Source organism: Microtus oregoni, unplaced genomic scaffold (genome assembly GCF_018167655.1).
Source record: "Microtus oregoni isolate MIOR12 unplaced genomic scaffold, Mior012 000032F_ref0000030, whole genome shotgun sequence".
Lineage (NCBI taxonomy): Eukaryota > Metazoa > Chordata > Mammalia > Rodentia > Cricetidae > Microtus > Microtus oregoni.
Genome location: NW_024543091.1, coordinates 19394970 through 19418539, shown reverse-complemented (window position 1 = coordinate 19418539; position 23570 = coordinate 19394970). Strand labels below are relative to the sequence as shown.

The window sequence follows — 23570 nt, the reverse complement described above, 5'->3', positions numbered from 1 at the left end:
TACAGTAAGCCACCACGTAGGTGCTAGGAATCGAGCCTGGATCTTCTAGAAGAGCAGAGAGTGCTCTTAACCGTGGAGTCTTCTCTCTCCAGTCCCCACCCAATGTTTTGGGACAATGTCTCTTACTGTGACCTGGGGCCTTGATGATTAGGCTCGTTGGGTAGTGGCACAGTTAGGGTTTTATGAAGAGACACCATGACCATGGCAACTCTTATAAAGGAAACCATTTAACTAAAGATGGCTTACAGTTTTAGAGGTTTAGCCTATTACTGTCCATGGCAGGAAGCATGGCAGTGTGCAGGCAGACACGGTACTGGAGAAGGAGCGGAGAGTTCTGCATCTGAATCAGCAGGCAGCAAGAAGAGACTACAAGCCACTAGGCCTGGTTTGAGCTTCTCATACCTTAAAGCCCACCAACAGTGACACACTTCCTCCAACCAAGCCACGCTTCCTAATAGTGCCACTCCCTCTGGCCCTATGGGGGCCATTTTCTTCCAAACCACCACAGGTTGCAAGCCTTGGGGATCTGCCTGTTTACCTCACTGCTGGGATTACAAGCATGTAATACTGTGCCCAGCTTTTTACCTGGGTTTTGGTACTTAATCTCAGGGCCTCATACTTGCCTGCCAAGAACTTTACCCTTTGAGCTATTTTTCCCTCCCCTCCCTTGTCCTAAGCTGTACTTCAGGATGTCAAGGGCTTCTCGGGAACCCTTCCTAAGAGGGGCCTCAGAACAACTGCTTCTCCAGAATTAGGCTTCCGGTGTGCAATAGAGAAAGACAACTCCCAGGATCACCCCAATACATGAACTTGTGAATGCATGCACGCACGCTGAATTAAAAAGGCAATTAAAGTTGGGCAGTGGTGGTGCACAGCTCTAATCCCAGCATTCAGGAGGCAGGGGCATGCTGTGAGTTCGAGCCCAGACTGATCTACAGAGTGAGTTTCAGGACAACTAGGGGTACACAGAGAAACCCTGTCTCAAAAAAAAAAAAAAAGAAAGAAAGAAAGAAGAAAAAGAAAGTCAAGAGGACTTAGAAACTGAAGGCCACAAGCAAGAGAGTGGTGGTTGTAGCAGCTCTAACACAGCCTGAAGGCTGTCCACAAACAACAGCTCTATACACATGGGGCAATGGTAACATCTCTCCACTGACAATGAGGGCAGGTTAAACTGAGCAACTACTACTGAAAACAGCAATGGAAAGACAAAAAGTTCCTACAGAGTTGGCATATTGAGTCCTGGCCCTGGTATGTCAGCAAAACCCAGGGACCTCTCCTTAGGCAAAGACCTTCAGACCACTTCAGTAACACACAATTAACTGCGAACAGAGACAATACCAAAGCAGGAAGACACACACGCCCCAACACTGCACTAACAGGTTGAGACCATGAACATACTGCATGGTTCACCCAATGTCTTATATAGAGTCCACTGCTGTGATAAAATATCATGACCAAAAGCAAGCTGAGTTATTCGGCTTACACTTCCCCATCACAATCCATCCCTGAGGGAAGTCAAGGCAGGAGCTGAAGCAGATGGCTTGCTCACTCCCTATGATTTATCCATCCTGCTTTCTCACACAACTCAGGACCACTGCCCAGGGACAGCACTGCTCACAGTGGCTAGACCCTCTCACATCAAGCATCAACCCAGAAAATGTCCCCACAGGCAGCACACTGGCCCCTCTGATGGAAGTGTTTCCTAACTGGGGTTCCCTCATCCCAGATGACTCTAGTCAGCCCTTCTATCAAGCTGACAAAAACAAAACAAACAAACAAACCAAAAAGCAACCTAATCCTAGTTTGGGGACACAACTTTGTAGGAGTTCAACCCTAGTCTGTTAGGCGGAGAGGGCTCTGCACGGTGACTAGATCCCGGAGAAACCAGCACCAGTTACAGTAGCTGACAATGAGGTCAAGGGCTCCTGGAGGAAAGGTTGTTTCCCAGCAGCCCTGAGGACACACACTGCAGGAAGAGCTCAGGGACTCTGGAGAGAGGTCACTGTTGTTCCCGAAACCATCATCCTCACCTGTGCTCCCGTCTCACCTGGAGAGCTTTAAAACCGACACGACAAGGCCCGGGCAAGAGCATATGCTATTAGATAAAATGTTTCTCAGGTGGAGCTGGGCAAGGGTGTGGTTTGAAAACTCCCACTCAGTATCCCACCGAATGGATACCACTTTTCTGTGAGATGTAAGATCTCTTGGGCCAGCAAGATCACTCAGCAGAAAAGACTTCTGGTGACAATGAGAGGTCTACCCCCAGAAGCCACATCCACACGACTTAAGGAGAATGAACTCTTGCAAGTTGTCCTCTGGCCTCCACAGGCGCACTGTAGAAAACAAGCACCCAGGCGCACTGTAAACAAATCAATGTAATCTTTAAAGTTTTCCAGATTGCCTTCTGTGCAGTAACTTCGCTTACCCGGGGTGTGTGTTCAGCATGAGAACACGCTCTTTCCTCCTCCCTTTGTACAGAGATCCTTCTGGGCTGAGCTTTGTTTTTAATTATATTCCTCTCGTACTCAAAAGAATCACCTCTACCCAGACTGACCTCTTGAAGTTAATGTTAAGCCAGCTACAGCGTCAACTAAAACTTTAAAGCCGGGACTTAACCAGGAGCAGGAAAGGGGAGGCGACAACTCACTCGGGAAGAAGCCTGGATTTCAGAAGGTAGCTGAGTGACAGCCTCTACTTCACACACTGCAAAGATCATAAGAAAATTCCAAGCCAGGAGACGTTTCCTGCAGGCGACAGGTCTCAGGTCCAGCCAGACTCCTGAGCTGGCTGACCAGACCCTTCCCACACAAGGCCTGTACCAAGGCAGCTGGCAAGCAGTGCTGCCTCTGGTAACACCCACAAGGCAGGAATCTCTTCTGCTCCAGTGTCTATCCAGCCCCAGGCAAGGGCATGAATAGACACTTTTTAACTATCCTCTTTCCATTCAAAGTCAAAGTAAATTCTATCTCAAATTTAATTTGTTTCCTTTGGAAGCATTTGTTGAACCAAGAGTAACTGTTCAGACAATAGATGTTCTGTTTGTACCACGCTACTGAACCACCCTTTCAGCAGAAAACAAACTTCAAGATCCTAGAATTCAAAGAAGCCTAAATGGGAAATACCGGCACTTAGCCGGCCACTTCTGCAGCAAAAACCTGTTTCCCCCACAGCCCTAGGGTAGTGCTTCCCTTTAACTATGAGATCAGGCCCTGTCTTCCACTCCTCCCAGAATAGCTGTCACAAGTATCCTTGAGAGGGGCCACTCTTAAATGCCTCCACTCACAACCCAAGTCTCTTTCTGACAGGGATGAGTCTGAGGATGGCTATCATACATCCTGGCAATGGACCTCGGGTTGTAGTGAATTATCACTGAGCACTAATGGAAATCTAGCTTGACCCCGTCCTTAGCAGTGTTACCAGAACAAGACATTAGTCCACCATGAAACGATTTGGGAAACAACCCAACAGAATGCATATCCAAACAGCTTCTGCTGCCCGGTCCTATACCCAGCATCTCCAGTGCACCAAGTGTCCTGCACATGCGTGCCTCACTCACACTATTCACAGTTGATGGTTCTGCTGGGCGGGGACGCAGCTGTGCAACCTGTGCTTTCGGAAAGTTCCCAAGTGATGCTGTCTCCTCTGCTGGTCCTGAGATCCCTTGGAGGTATGTACTGAACAGAATCCCTACTGGACTGAGTGGCAAGACAAAGTCCAGGGTCTCACACCCACTCCCCCAGGAATATTGATATGCCAACACTGAAGGCAGAGCATGCCACCCCCATTCTCGACACATCTGCACTGGTTTCGTGTCAATTTAAACCTCTGATACCCAGGACAGCTCACTTCCACTAAGAAGCTGTTCTTTGAGGTCGTAGGGCACTTGGTTACAGAAGCCCCAGGAGGGACGAACACCTATTTTCATTTCTCATATAAAATAGCATCGTGTTTACAGAGCCAACACATTCATCCCCTCATATGCTCTAGTTATCCCAGATTACTTATTAATATCTCATACGATGTAAATTATATATAAATAGTTAACAGTTGTTATACCACATGCTTTAGGGAAAATGGGCATATAACAAATAATAATGTTTTTCAATTCCACCTCCCACTCCACCCCCAAAGTCTCATATAGCCCAGGCAGGGCTTGAACTCCTGGTCCTCATCTCTCTAGACCTCCTAAGTGCTGGGATTATAGGTGTGCACCAGCATACCTATTGTTTCATGCCCTTTTTTGTTTATTTTTTGAGACAGAGTTTCTCTGTGTAGCCTTGGCTGTCCTGTAACTTGCTCTGTCAACCACATTGGCCTCAAACTCAGAGACCCACCTGCCTCTGCCTCCCAAAAACTGGGATTAAAGGTGTGTGCCACTACCACCCAGCCTATACACAAATATTTTCAATCTGTGGATCAGTTGAACTTTCAAGGCTACAGAACTCTCAGAACACATAGGACCAACTAGTCTAAGATGACTTAATTTCTCAGCAAAAGATATATAGTTTTGCGAATACTTCCTGTGGCTGAGAAGAAATGATGGTCAGATGGACACGACCAACACTCTTGGAAAGACATAAAACTTCTGCCCACAGGCCTCAGCCTGGAGTCCAGCCTCCTGAGGCCTTCTCCTTGACCAATGCCCTTAAATGCTCTTATTGTTTAACTGATGCCTTTGGACATCAGTGAGACAAAGGACTTAGTTCCTACACAGTGTGGGGACACACACACACACACAGACGGACAACAAAATGAGCATATACATTGTAACGGTCTGCTCTGTCCCTTTAAGAGACAGGCCACACCCACTCCCTTCCCCATCCACTGAGGCAAGCTGATCTTCAACTTCCAGCCCGAGTCCCATCTTTTTTCTGCCTCTCCCCTGAAGAGGCAGCTTCTGCCTCACTCCATTCTCCCCACTTCTCCACTCCCCTCTCCCCACTCTGTTTCTCTCTGCTCTTCCCCTTCTTCCCTTGTCCCCTCTTTCCTTCCTTTCCATAACCCACTAAATAAACATCCAACCTCACTCTGCATGGCATACCTATCCATGTCTCTGTCTCTCCTGCCGCCTTGTGGCTCCCTGCCGCCTTCCCATCTGTCCGTCTCTCCTTGTGGGACTCGCTGCCCCTCATGGCCCACTGCAGTCACTTGGGAACTGCGCCGTCCCTGCCTGGGACTGGCTGCTCTTGGGACCCACTGCCGCCTCTTGGGGACTTGCAGCGCTTCTGCTGCTGCAGCCACTAAGGGATCTGCAGCATTTTACTTAACCCATTCCATACATGAAGACATTTTTAACCAGTTTAGCGCAGTCCGTTGCTAAACTATGTGGCTTAAAAAATAAAAATAGAAATACCAGGCCGGGCATGGGCACATGTAGATGGAAGCAAGTACACCTCAGTGAGTTCAAGACCAGGCTGCTCTACAAAGTGAGTTCCAGGACAGCCACAGCTGCTACACAAACCCTGGTTTTAAAAACCAAAAGAAAGAAAAAAACAAAACAATAACAACAGAAACTGCCCTCAGATTGTCTGCACACATAACCTGGCATTTAATCACAGAAGCGGTCACATCCCACAGGCTTACATATGGGAGTCTCCAGAGTCCCCGCTAAGAGAATCACTGACAAGTTCCACTATTCCTGGGCATTGTTGTTGTTGAGTCATTATAGCTCAGGCTAGCCCCGAACTCTCTAGGTAGCCAAGGATGACCCTTAACTTCAGATCCTCCTGCCTCCACATCCTGAGTGCTAGGATTACAGACATTCACCATCATACCCTGTTTATACGGCACTAGAGTCAAACTCAGGTCTTCAGACACACTAGACAATCACTCTACCAACTGACCTGGCCACCACCAGTTCCTACGTTTTAATGTTCAACCTAATACACACCTATAAGTGTGGGCCTTGGAAGCTGTCTATCAGTTGTTTCCCAACTAGAAAACAAACATTCTGTCACTTCCAGGGCAGAGGTCTCCATTGACCTCTGCACCCGAGGTCACTCTAGCTGGTGCCTGAAGATAAGAAAAACACAGCCTGCTATAGCATCCCCAGCAATAAGGATACTGACTGGCTTGGGATTTTTTTTTTCTCTCTTCTGATCTTTAGCCCTGTGCACAAAGGTAGACTAGTAAATAAAACCAGCAGATTAAAATATTCTATTTAAAAAAAAAAAAAACAACTTCACTACGTTGACTTTAAAGGGAGGAGGGGTCAGGCCAGTACATCTGGATCCAGTCACCATAGCTTTGCCTTCTCACCATCTTCCATCCAGCCCAGACGGAAGGCGGAAGAGCACAAGGGGCTGCACACGGGACTAATTACCATCTCTGGATCCAGAGCCAACTGGTTCCTAACATGCAATGTGACCTTGAGCAGAGTCTGACCTCCACAAGAGCTCAGTTTTCTAAGCACAACCCAGGCCAGGATGCCGGGGCTAACGAGTAACATGATTCAAGTGTTGATGCATTTATAATGGGCTTCCCATTTCCACTTGATTGTATCTGCAGAGACTTCCATTCTCCTGAGGAGGCACTCTCCAGCACACTGGCTCCCTTTCTCTTCTTCCCTGTCCTCTTCCAAGACTGCCTGTCTCTCCACTTGCCTAGCTAAGCCTCTCAAAGAGAGGGCTGGGATGAGAAAGGTTCCCTCAGGAGAGCTTCCCGAATTGGCACCAAGCTCCTCTGGTTCCTCAATACACTTTTAATTGTCTTTTCAGAAAAGTGCAGGAAAGCTTATTTGGTGCCATTTGGCAAGCGTCTCCCAGGATAATTCCTCTGATATGGGACTTGGAGAAGGAGGATTTAAAAGTCTGGAGAAGCATTAGAAAAATGGTATTCTGTTCAACCCTGTCCTTGGATAGGAATAAAACCAGGTTTCCAGGGACCCACCAGTGATAGGATGCAAACCCCCGCAGGTCTCCTGAAAGCCAAGCTAGATGACTTTTACATTAGATCTAAGTCTCTTTTTTTCCTTCCAGGGACAGCAAGGTGTCAGAACAAGCAATTGATACTAAGAAAGACAGCACACTTGGGTGGGCCCAGCCGTGCAAAGGCTCTCTTATCCCCAGGCACTATTCTTCTAGGAACAACCCTAATAGGAAGGCAGTGAAAAAGAGACAGAGATTGGAGGTGGAGGTGATGAGGATGGAGGTGATGGGGATGAAGATGGTGGATGGAGGGTGAGGGAGGGACATGGGGGAGGGATGGAGATGGAGGTGATGGGGTTGGAGATGGGGAGAGGGATGAAGATGAGGGTAGGGAGGGGAGGGGATGGAGATGGAAGTGATGAAGATAAAGGTGATGGGATTGGAGATGGGGAGGGATGAAGATGAGGTTAGAGAGGGGAGGGTGGATATAGGGATAGGGAAGGGGGTAAGGATGGGAATGACAAGGATAGAGGGGGGATGGGGCAGAGGGGAGGGAGGAACTTGAGGGTAGGGAGGAGAGGGGATGGAGATGGAGGTGATGGGGATGGAGATGAGCATAGGGGAGGGTAGCTAAAGAGCCAAGATCCACAGCATCAGGAGTGAGCAGAACAGAAACCCAAGTCTAAATCCTCAGCCCCTCCTCTCTGGCAGGTGTTCGGAAGCAGTCAACAGGAATATCACCTCCCTCCCCATGTCCTAGTGTAAAATGCTGACAGGTGTCCCTGCCTTCCAGGGTCCCACATCTATAGATAAGGGTTGAACCCGAGTTCCTAACACTAAGGTCCCTGGGTGGTGCTGATGTTCCCAGAACATTGGTCAACCCTGAAGAACAAGGACAGAGGCTCATAATCCAGCCCTAGTGAGAATCACATGGAGGAAGCATTCAGTCCACCAAGACAAGCCCGGAAGAGTGATGAACATGTCAGTACCATGGGAGTAATATAAGCAGGTATGTTTAAGCACCTTCGGCTGGTCCCGCCCCACCTGTACTTAAAGGTTCCTCACGGGCCAGTGCCTGAGTTCCATCTTCCATTTAAGTTAACTGGGGTTTTGTCTTTTTTTTTTCTCATGTGGCCCAGGCTGGCCTCAAACTGACTATATAACCAGAGGTGACTTTGAACTGCTTCCACCAGAGTGCAGGAACGACATGTGCCACCACGCGTGTGGTGCTGGAGCTTGAGCCCAGAGCTTCTTGAGTGCAAGCACTCTACCAACTGAGCTACAACTCCAGCCCTGCTTCAGTTAACTTAAATGCTAATTAATCCCTTTCATCTCGGAGGCCCCACAGAGCATGTTAGAAAGATGAACTAATTTTCATGTTGCCGGCTCCTGGCACCCTTGGGAAATAATCCTTTGTCGGGACCTGGAGAAGGACTGTTCAATAACATATTATCAGATGACCCGAGACTGTAATTGAGTACTGTGGTTGGAAGCTCACCTCCAACCTCAACCTCCTCAACCAATGAGCAAAACAAGCAGCACAGCCCTTGAATACACCTCCTTGATGTTCTTAACAGGGCCCAAAACAGAGGAGGGAAAACACACCAAACTCCTGTCCTGTGGTTGGCTGGGGCACAAACAAAACCATGCATTAACTTGCTCCTTCTACAGAATTATACATAATTAGCATATGCTCAGAAGTATGCATAGTGTGGCTTCTATTCCCTTCTTACAACAATGATGTAAGTGGGGGATGATGGATGCATTTTATTGATGAGTACACTGACAGTTACAGCAAGCAGGTAACGTGCTCAAGGTCACAGTATAAATGGTGGCCACTATGTGGTAGGCAATCACATCAGCACCCATGTGCTGCCCCTCTGCGCCATTTCACCATCACTATGCATGCGCAAGGGCTTCAGCCTGCATCCCCAAGGCATTCAGCAGACACCCAGAAAGAGCTTTGCCAAGTTTCCTGAGAGATACCAAGGCCAGGGCTCCTCTTTCTGGGCTGTCTCCAAAATCCACAACAATACGGGTGAACCATTGCGTGAGACACCAGACTTAGAAAAATAGAAACCTGCAAGACAAGAGTTAAAGACTGTGCAGAGAAAGACACTGGCAGGGAATCACGGACCTAGCGGACCTTTCTTCAGCCCTGCTACTCTAGTCACATCCAAACCACAGCCTCTCTGAACTATGGTTCCTTCATCAACGTGCAAACTTAATTCATCCCCAGGACCTCAGAGAACTCCCATGATGGTCCAGATGTGCTGGCTTAGGAATGAGAGACCACGTGCATCTCTCAGTAGCCCCTGGCCAGTTGCACAACTCACCTGGTCTGGACTAGCAAAGAGAAAACAGGCAACGCCATTTTCAAACCAGTGTGAAACAGAGATGCCCAAGGTGGAGGTGGGGAGGACACTACTTCACAGATGCAATCTTGACTTTTGGTAACTAGTTTACAAAAAGTACAGCTAACATGACAAGTTCCCTTGATACCGTGTATGTAGTTAAGATGTATTTATACCCGGGGCTGGAGAGAGATGGCTTAATAATTAGGAGCAGGTACTGTTCTTTCAAAGGTCCTGAGTTCAGTTCCTAGTACCTACATCAGGTGGCTACAGCTCCAGGTCCTACTGTAAGTCCAGCTCCAGAGAGAGCTTGTGCCAGAGATGGGTACCCACACACATGTACACAGACACACACACACTGATACACACACAATTAAAAATAAATATTTAAAAAAAAACAAAAAAGAATGCAGCTACATACAGTAAAAGTCACCCTTTAGAGGAACACAATTCAATCAACTGTGACAAACACATGCACGGTCTCCTACAGCTTTTTGAGTAGTTAACTCTAACTTTTTAAGAATGTATTACGTAAAGTAATGTGGGGCCGGAGAGATGGCCAGCCATTAAAGGCTAGGCTCACAACCATAAAATAATGTGGTGCACATGACCCAATAACACAAAATGAATATTGGCCCCCCTTTCTAAAGCTGAAAGTCTCCATTCGGCCAAAAGGAAAAACACATAATTGGGGAAAAAAAAATCTTGTCTCTAAGGGCAGGAAATCAATTCACACAACATCTGTAAGACATGGATCTCAAAATACCAAGATGTAATGTCCTGGCTAATGCAACTGAATCTCCTTCACCAAGGAGACAGGGCCCTCTCTCACCTCCCCCTCCCATATTACCCATTTAATTTAATTAATTTAATAATTACCCATTAAACCATTTACCAACTGTTTAATTTAATATGCACACTGAGTCCAAGGATGCAGACCCACATCTACTACAGGCCGTTCCTAACCACCTGTGCAAGCTTAAAACCACAAAATCTCCTTAAATTATCTCCAGAAACTCTACTATCATTCGCAGACTGTGTCAGTGCACCAAAGGGCTTTATCTGGTCGAAGAACCCAGTATCTTAAGACTTATTTTGAAATGAATTGCAGGAGCTTATATAAAAACGGGAGAGGGATTATTCAAAGAAAAATCAGAAATGCATTAGATTTCTAACTGAAGAATAAAGTTCTGACATCTTCAAAATAGACAACAAAATCCAAAAGCAGAAAATAGTTAGACATGTCACTAAAATACGAGGTAATGTTTATAACTGGGAGGTGGGAAGTGGGAAGGCAGTGTGCAGAAGAGACCTCCAAACCCTATTTGTGTGACACCCAAATTTCAGAAGACCTGAGATGATCTTGATAGTAAAAACTACCAATTCTCTCGGGGCTCACGGAAATCTATCAAGTGGGACTCTCTGAGGGCTGGGCAGCTACAGCGCTTACCCATATCCTAAGTCACTCCAATGATGGTTACGCCAGGACCACACTCATAGCTAGACCTGAGGAACCTGAGAGTGACATAATCACTCAAGGGCCTAGGATGTAACTTGGTTGGTAGAGTGATTGCCTAATCTGCATAGAACCCTGGGTTCCATATCCAGCAACACACAAACTGGGTGTCTCACTTCTGAAATCTCAGCACTCAGAAAGTAGAAACAAGGATAATGGCCAAAAATTCAAAGTCATTCTTAGCTATACAGTGGTGACTTTCAGGGCAGCCAAGGGCTCTGTTTCGGGGGTCGGGAGGTAAAGAGAGAAAGAGAGAGGCTGGATAGCCTGGGCATTGGTCCTGAACATGGCTTCTAACTTGCAGGCTAACACTGAAGAACTGAGAGACATTTTCACGCTCCAAGGAGACTGGTACTGTAATACTGACAAGGAAGCACACGGGGACAATATCTTACTAATGGGGTTGCCAGCTCTACGTTTAGTCCCCGATCTGGCAGTTTTGAATTCAAGTCCTACCTCAGCCCTGCTGCTACAAGTTTTGAAGGGGCAGAGCCTAGATGTGCACATTTGAATGCCTTTCTGTGGGTGACTCTTCAGCACCCAGAGGTTTAAGCACATTTTCGTTAATACATGTATATTCTGTAACAGTAAAGATACTGAACTGTCGCAAAACTTTAAACTATTGGCTTTAATATAATTTAGTGTTAATATAAATATAAATGAATGGGATGGGGGTAATGTGCACCTGAGGGAGAGGCCAGAAGAGGGGTGTTATATTCCCTGGAGTTGGAATTATGGGCCACTGTGAGCCATCTAACATGGATGCTGGAAACTGAACCCAAGTCCTCTATAATGGAAGTACTCAATCTTATCCACGGGGCTATCTCTCCAGCCCCTTGTCACATTTCTTGCTCTGTCTTCCTGAATGAAGGATACACACACACACACACACACACACACACACACACACACACACCATAAAAGCATGCAGCATTTATTTGTGATTGAACCATCTCAATTTATTTCCACTCTGGCGTGCGATGTGCACCTATATGACAGAAAATTCAAACGAGATTTATTTTACATTTACTGAGCCTATAATCTCACTCACAAAAGCCGAGTAGCCAAAGGCCCAGCCCATAGAATACAAACAAGAGAGTTACGCACAGGGCAGAGCGAGGGCCAGGGATCTGGCTGAGTTGGCAGAGTACTGGCCTGGCATGCTGGGCTCCATCTCCAGCACCACAAAACACCAGGTATAGCTCACTTCTGCAATTCCACCCCTTGGAAGTGGCAGCAGGAGGATTTGGAGGTCATGCTCAGCCTCACAGAGAATTCCAATTCAGCCCGGACTACATGAGACTGTCTTACAACAGAACAGAAGCAGCTTGGCTTCCATACCAAGTTCTCTCCCTTCCAGTGACAGTCTCTTTCTGAAGCTTCCTGCTGCCCCTCAGGCAAGGCAGTGGAGGGGGGGGGGGGAAGCCAAATGACAACTTGGTGGTGCTTTTTTTTCCCCTCTGAGAAACAAAGTTCAAGGTGGAGTGTATTAGGTCCTATCTGAGTGTATCAAAATCTCCAGAGGGAACAATGAAAGATACAGATCCCTTGGTTGAAAAACCCAGCTAGGTTCCTAAGTATCCCACAAGGCCTCCCAAGTCCGTGTTTTCAATGGGTTTCCCAGGAGACAATTACTCATGTCAAGGATGGAGACACAGAGCTGTTAGAGACGCTTGTGAATGAAAAAGATCTGAGTTAGAGCCAAACTCATGCAACATTCGGCAAAAAGACCTTGCTGTACCTCTGCTTTCTCAAAGTAGGATGAGAACACCTGCCTCCCACAGTTGTCATGGCAACCAGCATGCAAGGTCTTAGATGCAAAGAGACAGGGGCAGGGCAATGGCACCCGTAGGTGCAAGCTTCCACAGTGAAGGACCCGGGCTCCTTAGCTTGAGAGGGGAATTTCACCAACAAGCAGTCCATGATGGATTCAGATTTTTGAAACAGAAGACTGTTTGATCATCTACGGGTTGAACTATGTTCTATGAGAAACATTTCTTTTCTCATACAAGAAAAAATTATACTGAAGTCTATCCTTTTGTACCTCAGAAGGTGACCTTATTTAGAAATATGGTTTTCACAGAGATAATATAATTCACAGAGTTGAAATAAGGTCATTTAGGCTTAATCCAATGTGTGTTACAAATGGGACATTTGGAGACGGACACGGACAACAGGATAAAAAGATGAAGGTGTGAAGACAGGGCAAAGGGAGGACATGGACGGAGCAGAGATCATAGAGTCTCTACGTGGTCCTCAAAATGAACCAGCTCTTGGTCTTCCAGAACCTCAGGAAGGTACCAGGTGGGCAGCAGAGAAGAAGGTGACAACTGCAGGCTCCGATGTGCAACCTGAAGCAACTGTCACAAGACAGGAAAGTCCCCACAGCCACAAGTTCACCAGGAGGAAGCAGGGAACGCCCTTTGCAAAGGCCAAATCCACCTTTGCACCGCTGGCCCACACCTCCTGCTTCTCTTCCAGTCCCACAGCATCGAGCAGCCCACTGCCTCGCTGGGGAGCTGCTCAAACCCATCTGTGCCATCCCCAACACGCACCTAAGGGCCCTAATCATCTAAGCCCTGAGGAGGCCATTTTTCTCAAGCTGAACTGAGCTTTCCCTCTCACCTAAGTAGAACAAAACACACCGGGGAAAGAGGCCAGAAAATTAAATTTCCCCAAAGAAAATAAAAGGCTCTTTCAAGATGCATTTAAAATAGGAGGCTACAGGGTCTTAGTGACCAGCGTGTAGGAGAGCTAGGGAACTGTGGCCCAGTGAGATGGGTGTCCTGCATTCCAGAGGAGCCAAGTCTGTCCAGTGTCCCCTGCAGGAGCCTGTCCAGTCCTCTGGCTGCCCTGACCTCCCCCACCCTGCCCCCAGCCCTTCTCCGACAGTCTCTGCTAGGACCCACTCCTCAGAGGCTCAAGGCAGTGAGGCGGGCCGGGTTTAGGAAAGGGAATGCCTTAGAAGAAGGTCCAGCAGCTCAGGTAAGAAAAGAAAGTTCCTGGCAGCAGTCTAAAAAGTAGTCTCAGCACCAACTCATCAATTGTGTGTGAGTGTGTGTGTGTGTGCATGTCTTCCTGGGTGCACATGGACATCTGTGCATAGGCTTATGAGCATGTATGTGCACATGTGCATGGAGATTGTGAATGTCAACATCCTTTTTTTTTTTTTTTGAGGCATGTTTTCTCCACTGGCCTGGAACCAGTCAAGTAGGCTAAGCTTGACTAGCCAGCAAGTCCCAATGATCCTCCTGTCTCCATCTCCCCAGTGTTGGGATTACAAGCATTTTGCCACTCACAATACCCAGCTTTTTAAAAGTTGGTTCTGGGGGTCAAAGTCAGGTCCTCATAATTAAAAGCAAAGGACTTTACCAAATGAATTGTCACCCTTGACTCTTTTCTTTTGAGGGGATAATAAAAATACATTTCCCTTGAACCAGGCTAAGACGCCCTACAAAGATATCTGACTTTTTCATTGGGTACTAACCTCAGCCGCTTTGGCTGACCTCTTACCCCAGGGTGGCTCCTTTAACTCCACACCAGGAGGGCTTGAAATGACAAGTGACAGGCCAGTTGAAAGTTCTTCAAGGAGAAAATTAAGCCTCTTAAAGTGCCCTCCGCATAATCTCTCAAACCTGGGAATAATCCAGGCTCTCCTTGGAAGAGCTGCCGTGAATGACCTCAGGCCATATTTAGGAAATGGCTTCACTCAGAATCAAATAGGAACTAGACAGAGTGCCAAGTCATTACCGAGGCAGTCCTGAGGCAAGGCAAACAGGAGAATTTTTTCACTGAAGCACACCAAGCCTGAGTCTCCTTAGCCTAGGTCCCCGGAACAGCTGGAACAGCCTCAGCAGAAAGATACAGGGAACTGTCCCACCCAGATTCAATAATCCATTCCCCCAGGCTAAGGAGAGGAGGGAGACAATTCCCTGGTGGTCAAGTGGGCTCCAGGGATGAGTGATTCTCAAGAACACTGACTGAGGTCAATGACAAACACTTCAGGCAAGTCAATTTGTCGTCTCGAACCCAGTGTCAAGTTACCAAGAAGACGGCTTAAGTGCCCCTCTTCAGAGATAAAAATGAAAGAGGCCGCCATTTGTCTCCTCTAGCCATCCTTGGCAGGTGCTTCCTGTCACTCAACAAGTGTTTTAACACGGGTGTGCCCACCCAGTCAGTACCTGAGCCCCTCATTCCCAGAACAGGACCTCAAACTACTGCATCCTAACATACAATCTCCTCACCCAGGGCTAACCTGAAACCAGTAAGAGTCCATCACTCATTACAATGTTTCAGGCGTTTGTTATATGACGGGCATTCATTGCTTCAGACACATGGGGATCCAGAGGCAGAATCAGGCTCTCTTCTGGAGAAGTGAAGTGGGCATGTGTGTACATGTGGAGAGGCCAGAGGTCAACCTTAGGTGGGTGGTGTCATTCCTCGGAAGCCATCGTCTGTTTTGTTTTCCGGGTGTTTTCTTGTTGATGTTGTTTGTCTATTTTTGAGACAGGCAGGGTTCATTGTGTAACCCTGGGTAATCAGAAATTGCACACAGACAAGGCTGGCCTCAAACTCACAGAGAACCAAACTTCAGTCCTCTGAACCATCTCTCCAGGCCCATCACATTCTGGTTTGAAACCGGGCCTCTCACTAGACCAGGAGCTTCAAGAGTAGGCCAGGCTGGCTGGCCAAGGAGACCCATAGATCCTCCTGTCTCCACCTCCTAAGCATTGGGATTACAAATCCGCAGCATCACACCCAACTTCTGCATGGGAACTGGGGGTGGGGCTCGGGCCCTCAAGCTTGTGCAGTGAACACTTTGCAGACTGGCTACCTCCAAAGCACTTGGGACTTATAGGCCACAAGATCAAAAAGATCTCATACATGATATCATGGAATATCAAAGGAACATGGATTCAAGAAAGGGAAGAGGCCTGAGACAGAAGTAAGGTACCACTGTGACCTCTCTCAGGAGCAGAGGATATTGCAGACTCCTAAATGAAATGTTTCATGGAACCACAGTTCCGGTTTCCAGAAGCCAAAAAGATTAGATCAAACAAGAGGGCTGGAATCAGAGTAGCCAGGAACAGATTCACTGTGTGAAGAAAATGTTCCAGAGAGGAGGCAATCAGCTGACTTAATTATGTAGGGAGGCTGAAGATGCTCAAAGCTGCACCTCTGGACCCAGGCCTCAGATGATGCTGATGCCTCAAGAAGGTGGTGGCGCACACCATGAATCCCAGCACTCAGGAGGCAGAGGCCAGCCCTGCAAGTTCCAGGACAGCAAGCGCTAAAAAAAGAGATCCTGTCTCAAAAACGACAGTAGCAACTGTTTCTTTGGATGTTTTGTTTTAAAATTTGTTTATTTATTAATTGTGTGTCTGTATGTAGTTTGCTTGTGCAAAAGAGTGCAGTTGGCCATGGTGTCTAGATAAGGGTATCAGATGCCCTGAAACTGGAGTTAAGGGTGGTGAGCTGTGGGTGCTGGGAACCAAATCTGTTTCCTCTGTGCAAAAGCAGCACATATTCTTAGTCGCTGAGCTATCTCTCCAGTCCCTTAAGAAATGTTTGCCAAGCAGTGGTGGTGCTCACCTTTAATCCCAGCACTCAGGAGGCAGAGGGAAGGGGGATCTCTGTGAGCTCAAGGCCAGCCTGGTCTACCAGGACAGGCTCCAAAGCTCCACAGAGAAACCCTGTCTTGAAAAAAGAAGGAGGAGGAGGAGAAGGAGGAAGAGGAAGTGGAAGAAGAGCAGGAGGAGGAGGAAAGAAAGAAGAGAGAGAGAGGAGAGAGAGAGAGAGAGAGAGAGAGAGAAAGAAAGAAAGAAAGAAAAAGAAATGTTTGCTCAAAGGAATAGGGTAAAAGCCTGAGTAAAGTGGGAGAAAGAATGAGTGGGAAGCCAGGCATGGTGGCACACACCTTGTAGGCAAGTCTCTGTAAGTTCAAAGCCAGCCCGTTCTACATAGCAAGTCTGAGAGCAGCCAAAGAATACATAATGTGTCTCTGTTTAAAAAAAACAAAAATAAATGAATGGGGAGGAAAGTGAGTCAGAACGTGACAACTCCTTAAAAAAAGTTTTTTGTTTTTTGTTTTGTTTTTCTAAAGGGCTGCAGAGATAGCTTGGTGTTTATAAGAGCATGTTTTGCTCTTACAGAGGATTTGGGTTCAGTTTCCAGCATCCACGTGGTAGATAACAATGACCTGTAACTGCAATTCTTTTTTTTTAAAAAGATTTATTTATTTATTATGTATACAACATTCTGCCTCCATGTATGCCCACACACCAGAGGAGGGCGCCAGATCTCATTACAGATGGTTGTGAACCACCATGTGGTTGCTGGGAATTGAACTCAGGACCTCTGGAAGAGCAGACAGTGCTCTTAACCACTGAGCCATCTCTCCAGCCCCCTGTAACTGCAATTCTAAGAAATCCAATGCCCTCTTCTGGCCTCCTTAGGCACAAGGCACACAAGTAGTGCACAGACACACATCTAGATAAAACACTCATATGCAGGAAATAATTTTTTAAGTATTTGCTAAGAAAGGAGAGCAGAAAAATGGGAGGTGAATGAGCTAGGACACAGGGTCAAGGGGCTCCGCTTGCTGATGGTGATGCTTTTTGCCTGGGATGAAGATGCTAGAGCATCTCCAGGGAAGACAATCCCATCAAAGAGGGGAGAAGGGAAAGGAGATGCCTGCAGAAGGGCTAAGAGAGAAATCCTTATCTGTCAGTCAGTGGACTCAGTACAGCAAGATGCTGGGACTAGTGCACAATTGCATCTTAGAGAAGGAAGTCACAGCACCAGCTGAGAGCAATTTCGGATGAGAAGCACACTGGGTCTGGCAGTGTCAAGGGGCCCCTTGGGATTCACGGTCATACATCAGTCATACATCAAGAGCTCAGTTGTGCAGGTGGCCACGTGGCTTCTCCACCCAGGCTCACCAGCCAGGGGCTAGGGCAGTGCAAGCAAAGCAGAGGGCAAGTCTGATTAAGGGTGGGTTACTCAGCAAAGGGAGAAGGTCAAGGAGGTGTAGGGTGTTCAGGAACCTGAATTGGGTACAGAGGAATGAGGAAAGAACAGGAGTCTTGTCTCAAAAAAAAAAAAAAAAGTGAGGCTCCCTTTTTTATTTTTATTATACGTGTATGAGTCGTTTTGTGTTTGTTTGTTTTTGCCATTGTGTATATATGCGCTCACCTGGTGCCTGCAGAGGCCAGAAGAATTGGATCCACTGGAAATGGAATTACATATAGTAAGTAATGAGCTGCCTCATGGGTGCTGGGAACAGAACCTGGGTTCTGCAAAAGAGTGGCAAAGGCTCTTAACCTTTGAGCCACCTCTCCAGCCACACAACTGCTTCTCTTGTGTGTGTGTGTGTGTGTGTGTGTGTGTGTGCATCTTTTGATAGTTCTGTGCTCCATAAACCACCTAATCACACTTATCTCCTCCCCCACCTTATCTTCCAGATAAAAACAAAACAAGAGCACTGCCCTCAAGGGATATGAGGTGTGGGGTGAGGGCAGGGTTCTCTTACCAGAGAAGCAAGATAAACCCCCAAGAGGTTTTACTGCAGAAGTGAGACCAAGAATTGAGTTTGTTAAAGCCAAAGGTAGGAGAATAAATAAAAAAAAAAGACAAATGTTTGTGGGCTACTCTAGGCTCTTAGAAGAGTATGGTAGCTAGAACCAGCTGGTAGACATGGAATTGTTGGTTAAAAATAAAACAAGTATGTGGGCCCCAGTCAGACTCTGAAAACCCACCGTGAAATAGGCTGCAAACATAGCTCAGAGCAACACGAGAAGGGGGACTCAAAGGACCACAGAATCTTGTGTCCAGCTTGCCCATCAACGGCAAGGGCCACTGAGACACAGGTTGCTATGGTGCTCAACCTCCAGGAGTCCATTTTCACGTTTCTGGTCTTCCCTCTAAGACATCCTCATCTTTTGAGTTTTGCCTGTTTGTTGGGGATGGGGGGAGCAGGAAAGTTTGGAAGAGTTCAGCTTTAGGGAAAACATCTGGTTAAACCCACCACTTATCCCCATTATTTGTAATAGTTGTGTTTGGCTTATGTTTTAGCTAGCCTGGTTATTAAATATAAAAGCAATAGGATTAAAAAGTTCGGGATGGGGTAAATACTGTAATTAAAAAGGCATCAGTTGGGTTTTTTTAAGCTATAATTCTAGAATGCTGGTCTCCTTGTTAGATTTTTTTTCTTGTCTTTAAATATTTTTTTATACCTAATAAAAAATGTTTGGAACGATTTAACTGTTATTGGCACTTCCTGTTAGTCAAATACCACCCAAAATCCCAAAGAAAATATTCTGACTCAAGAAGTCCTGGAGCAAGAATGTCACAGATTACAAGTCGCAGACACCATCCTAAGAGCCTGGGCATGCCACATGCGTGCGCGCACCACCTGTCACGTGGCCTAGTAAACTGATAGGCAACTTTCCAGTTCACAAAGGTACAAAATCTTACGGGGGGTGGGAGGGATCAGGCACATTGATCAAGCTATAAAGTTACGATAGGAAGAACCAGGCAAGAGACAGCAAAGCCTGGTTACTAATGCCCAGTGAAAGGGGCATACAACATTAAATAAATATTAAGGTAGTAGAGCTGAAATTAAATATTAGAGGACCTGAAACAAAGCATCTCTGAGGCTGACGAGTGACATGCTGGCTGGGAGAGGGCACTTGCCCCAAAGCCTAATAACCTGAATTCAATCCCAGAGAGTCACATGGTAGAAGAGTTGATTCTTCCGACCTCCAGAGGGTGCCTTGTGGCATTCCCCCACCCACCACACACAAAAATATAGATAGGGGGGCTGGAGAGATGGCTGAGAGGTTAAGAGCATTGCCTGCTCTTCCAAAGGTCCTGAGTTCAATTCCCAGCAACCACATGGTGGCTCACAACCATCTGAAATGAGGTCTGGTGCCCTCTTCTGGCCTGCAGTCATACACACAGACAGAATATTGTGTATATAATAAATAAATATTTAAAAAAAATAAAAAATAAAAAAATATAGATAGGTAGACGGATGGATGGATAGATAGATAGATAGATAGATAGACAGACGGGTAGATAGACAGACAAATAAATGTAAAATTTAAAAACTTTCTTAAAAGCTCTTTTAAGTTCATTTTCATTGCATCATGATTAAAAGGTGTGCAAAAATACACATGGCACATAGACATGGCTCCTCAGTTAAGGGCATCTACTGCTTTTGCAGAGGATATGGGTTTGGTTCCCAGCATCCAGACTGTGGTTCACAACCACCTATAACTCCAGTTACCATGGGACCCAACACCCTCTTCTGGCCACTGCACACAGGAGCCAGGAACATGCACATAAAAAAATAAACTTAAAATGCCCTCTAGGGAACAATGCTGAAAAACAAATCTGAATATGGTGCATTTTAAACACACTTTGCCTACACCTATTCTGAATAGCAATTCAAAAGGATCAAGTTTGGAAAGTCTTACTTCTCCCTCGGAGATAGCCTAGAACACAAAGCCCCAAACTGAGACCCCCATAGTCCCATAGCATTTCCTAATTAAATGAAAAGGGGCACAAAAGCACAGGATAGACAGTGACTGAGAAACCTCCGCTTCTGGGACTCGGTGTACCACCGCTAATCTAAGTCTGGAAATTTCAATGTAGTTGGGGGGGGCGGGGGCTCTCAGCAGCAAATTCTTCCCAACATTAGCTATTCTAATTCTGTACAAATGTAATCTCAGTCGTTTCCTCTCTTCCAGTGTTCAAATTAAAGGAAGAAAAAGCATTCTTGCCTGCACACCACCACCCCTTCTCAAGGCCAAAGGTCACGTCAACCCCACCTCCTCCTGACTTTCAGCACAGATCCCCTTGGTGTGGACAAGACAAGACACAACCTTGGAAACTGAAAGGGTAACGTTCACACTGGAGGCACTTCATGAAGATGTGCCGATGTCAGGGACACATCTTCCTAACGAAAATCTCTGCTTCCCCCACTCCCTCACCCCGTTAGGTTTCTGTGGTCCTTCCCGGAATCTCTTCCAAGAGCTGACACGACCCCTCCACTGTGACAATTTCATTAAGACACCAAGGAAAAAAGCTAACATATTCCAGCACCCAGCCAATCACAGGTCAGCAAACACACTCTGCCCTGCCCTGTCACGACAAAGCAGGGGTCACTATCTATGTACAAAAGTAAAGATTCCCCCACAGGCCCATTTCTACTAAGTCACTACCTCCAGGAGCTAGGACATCAAGAATGTCAACTCTCTCTTCCATGGGTTATCAGAATCAAAAGTGTCACTTTGAGCACCATAGTGCTCGTGATTCCGTGTATTTCAGCGCGCGCTTCCCTGAGATACCATCCTACTGCAACTATATTCTCTACAACACCAAACACTTCAGCTGCTTCAGTCGTTCCTCTCCCGTTCTCTAGAAAAAATCCGGACTTAGTTTTTCATTAACCTTCCTTCCTTTCCTTTCCTTCCATCTCTGCCCCATCGCCAGCAGCAAGAAAACAAGTTTTCCCACGTGTCACCTGAAGCCCCGACTTTGGGAAACGCCCCCCTTTCCTCCTCCAGCCCGCGCCACAGTGAGAGCCCAGCACGCAGCCGCGGGTGCTACTCCGGTCGCCTCCACAAGCCAGGGGACGACCGGAGGCTTCAGGCTGAACCACATAAGCCAGGCCTTTGCCCCATCTACGAACCTAGCCGCTTCCTCTCCAGCCCTGCGTGAGCTCCCGCGCCTGGTGGAACAACCGGCGAGACGCGGTGCTGGGGGGAAAGGGCGCTGGAGGAAACGCTCTGCAACGTGCGCCGGGCCGGGGAGCGGCGGTGCGCAAGGCTCCGGCCGAGCGCGGGCGGCGGTGACCTGGGGAAAAGAGGGGCGTGTGCCCTGCGCCTCACAGTCCCAAATGCTACCACTCCGCTGCACCGTGACACCCGCGAGCCGCACTCTTCGGTCCCCAACGTCTCTCTTTCCCCCAGACCCAGCCTGGCCCAGGCTGAGCAACACGCTGCAGTCTGCGCGCCCTTGTGGGGACAGCCTCCTCCTAGCTCTCCGGGGCGCGCAAACTTTCCCAGGGACAATCGCTCCGGCCTCCCCCGGGGGTCTTTCGGAAAGTGGGCGCCCCCTTAGCCTCTGAAAAACCCACTGAAAATATGGCGCCCTCGAACGTCGTTCCTTGGGCCCCGAATTGCCAGTCTCCAAGTCCCTCTCGATCCCCGCCGGCGCGAAATCTCAGCTCCTGGGGGTCGGGGAAGGAAACGAGAGGCCGCCGCGCTGGATCCAAACCCTGACTGCTCTCGGCCCCGCGCTTCCCCCGAGCGGTCCACGGCCAATAGCTGTCTGATAGCGAGATGACCAGGGAAAGGGGAAGACGTGCAACCCGCAGGTTTCAGTGTCCGGTGTTGGGAAGCAGCCTCCAGTGCCTTTCGCCGCGAGCTGGGGCGGGAGACTTGTTTGCAAAGTGGCGCTGGAAGTCGGAGCCGCCAGTGCTGGAATGAAGCCGCTCTGCCCTCCACCAACTCTGTCGGCACCAGGGGCCCCAGCCGGGGTCCAAGGGACCCCCTCAGTGCAGACCGGGACCGCTGTTCCGACCCCGTTACCGGAAACCCTTAGAGGGAGCCCTGGGGGGGACCAGCTGCCTAGGGCAAGGGATCAGCTCTCCGGCTCCAGCTGGAAGACTATTTGCAAAGCCCGGCACCCGGGCTGAGTGCGGCGAAACCTACATGTGCAATAGACAGGTGCATTCGTTGCAATTTATTTTTCTCTTCTTGCAAAAAAAAAAAAATCCCCCGTAGGAAATAAAATCTAGAAGCTTGACAGGGTTTTTCTACATTGACATCACTTACGAGATGCAAACCCAAGAAGAAAACCACCCACATATTCCTTCTGGAGAGGGGAGGGAAAAGACACTCGAAATCCCTGCAGCGCGCATGCAGACTGGAGAGCAGGGTAGCGCCACGCGCCGCGCCTTACCGCGGGGATGCAGCTACTGTCTCATTGCAGAGCGCCAGCCCCTGAGTGCAGCCGGCTCGGCTCCCGCTGCGCCTCCGCCGCCGCCGCCGCCGCCGCTGGCTCCGGGCGCGGAACCGGAGCCGAGGGCGAGCGCGAGCGCACGGCCCGCGAGCGCCGGGAGGGCAGGAAGCGCGTCATCACTGGGGGACGGCGCGGCGGAGCTCACCACCCGGCTCCTGGGTGTCCGCACCCCGGGCGCGGGTTGGGGGCGCGCGAGGAGCTGTGGTCCGGCCAGGGTGGGAGAGGCACAAGGGACACCCCTGGCTGCCCCAGACACTGGGCTCGGCTCTGGAGAGGGATGAGGCGGCATAGGGACCAGGCGTCTCTGAGAAGGGGCCTTATTTCCCCGAGCGCCTCTCCTGAACAACCGGCCGGGTCCTGGGAGGTTACCAGGTTGGATCTAGCCCCGCGGGTGGCGGGAACCCACAGGACTCTGAGTCCTTCTGTGGGAAGACACACAAACCTCATGCCAGTGGGTTTAGGGAACGACTCTTCCAGAAAGATGGGTAGCAAAGGGTTTGTTGCCTATAGCACTGATTTGGTTTTTGTTTTTTTGATTTTTTTTTTTAATTCGAGACAGCGCCTCACTGTGCAGACCAGGCTGGCCTCAAACTCAAGATATCCGCCTGCCTCTGCCTCCAAAACGCAGGGATTAAAGACCTGCGCCACCACACCGGGTTTTATTTATTTATGTCTCCTGTCATGCCCTGGGATAAAAAGTCAGTTATGTATCCCTTGTATATACAGAGTTCGGAAATGCTGGGATGGCAAGGTAAAATGTGAAGTTTATCTTAGGTACTCATGTGAAGGGGAAAGGAGAACAAG

General features: G+C 48.1%; 1 protein-coding gene across 2 annotated transcripts in view; it reads right to left on the bottom strand.

Annotated features, from left to right (window-relative positions):
• The window catches only part of Tln2 (talin 2), a 418592-nt gene extending 395748 nt beyond the window's left edge, over positions 1-22844 (bottom strand). For both annotated transcript variants that reach the window (XM_041679349.1, XM_041679351.1), the window contains exon 1: positions 22707-22844. The gene's annotated coding sequence lies outside the window, so the exon portion shown is untranslated. The remainder of the gene's footprint in view (positions 1-22706) is intronic.
• Positions 22845-23570: the final 726 nt, after the last annotated feature.